Genomic DNA, 211 nt, shown 5'->3' on the forward strand with positions numbered 1-211 from the left:
CCGCCCCAGAGCCCCAAGCAGGAGGAGAAAACCCAGGTGTGACGGTGTGATGGGCCGTTTCTCCGCTCCTCTGGCTGGGCGCGGGGCCCCCGCGGAGGGGGAGAGGAGAGAGGGGCGTTGGGGTGCCGAGCATCGGTTGGCGGCTCCTGTCTCGCCGCGCTGACCCTTCGCTCGTGCCAACCGTAGGGACGTGGCATCGGCTGGGGGGGGC

The 211-nt window shown here is 71.6% G+C and overlaps 1 long non-coding RNA gene across 1 annotated transcript in view; it reads left to right on the top strand.

The window, feature by feature from the left end:
• LOC103801878 overlaps positions 1-211 on the top strand; it is a 3,693-nt gene continuing 3,482 nt past the window's right edge. The window contains exon 1 of the long non-coding RNA XR_624747.1: positions 1-36. This is a non-coding gene — a long non-coding RNA (uncharacterized LOC103801878). The remainder of the gene's footprint in view (positions 37-211) is intronic.

The sequence above is a fragment of the Acanthisitta chloris genome, unplaced genomic scaffold (assembly GCF_000695815.1).
Source record: "Acanthisitta chloris isolate BGI_N310 unplaced genomic scaffold, ASM69581v1 scaffold6305, whole genome shotgun sequence".
NCBI lineage: Eukaryota > Metazoa > Chordata > Aves > Passeriformes > Acanthisittidae > Acanthisitta > Acanthisitta chloris.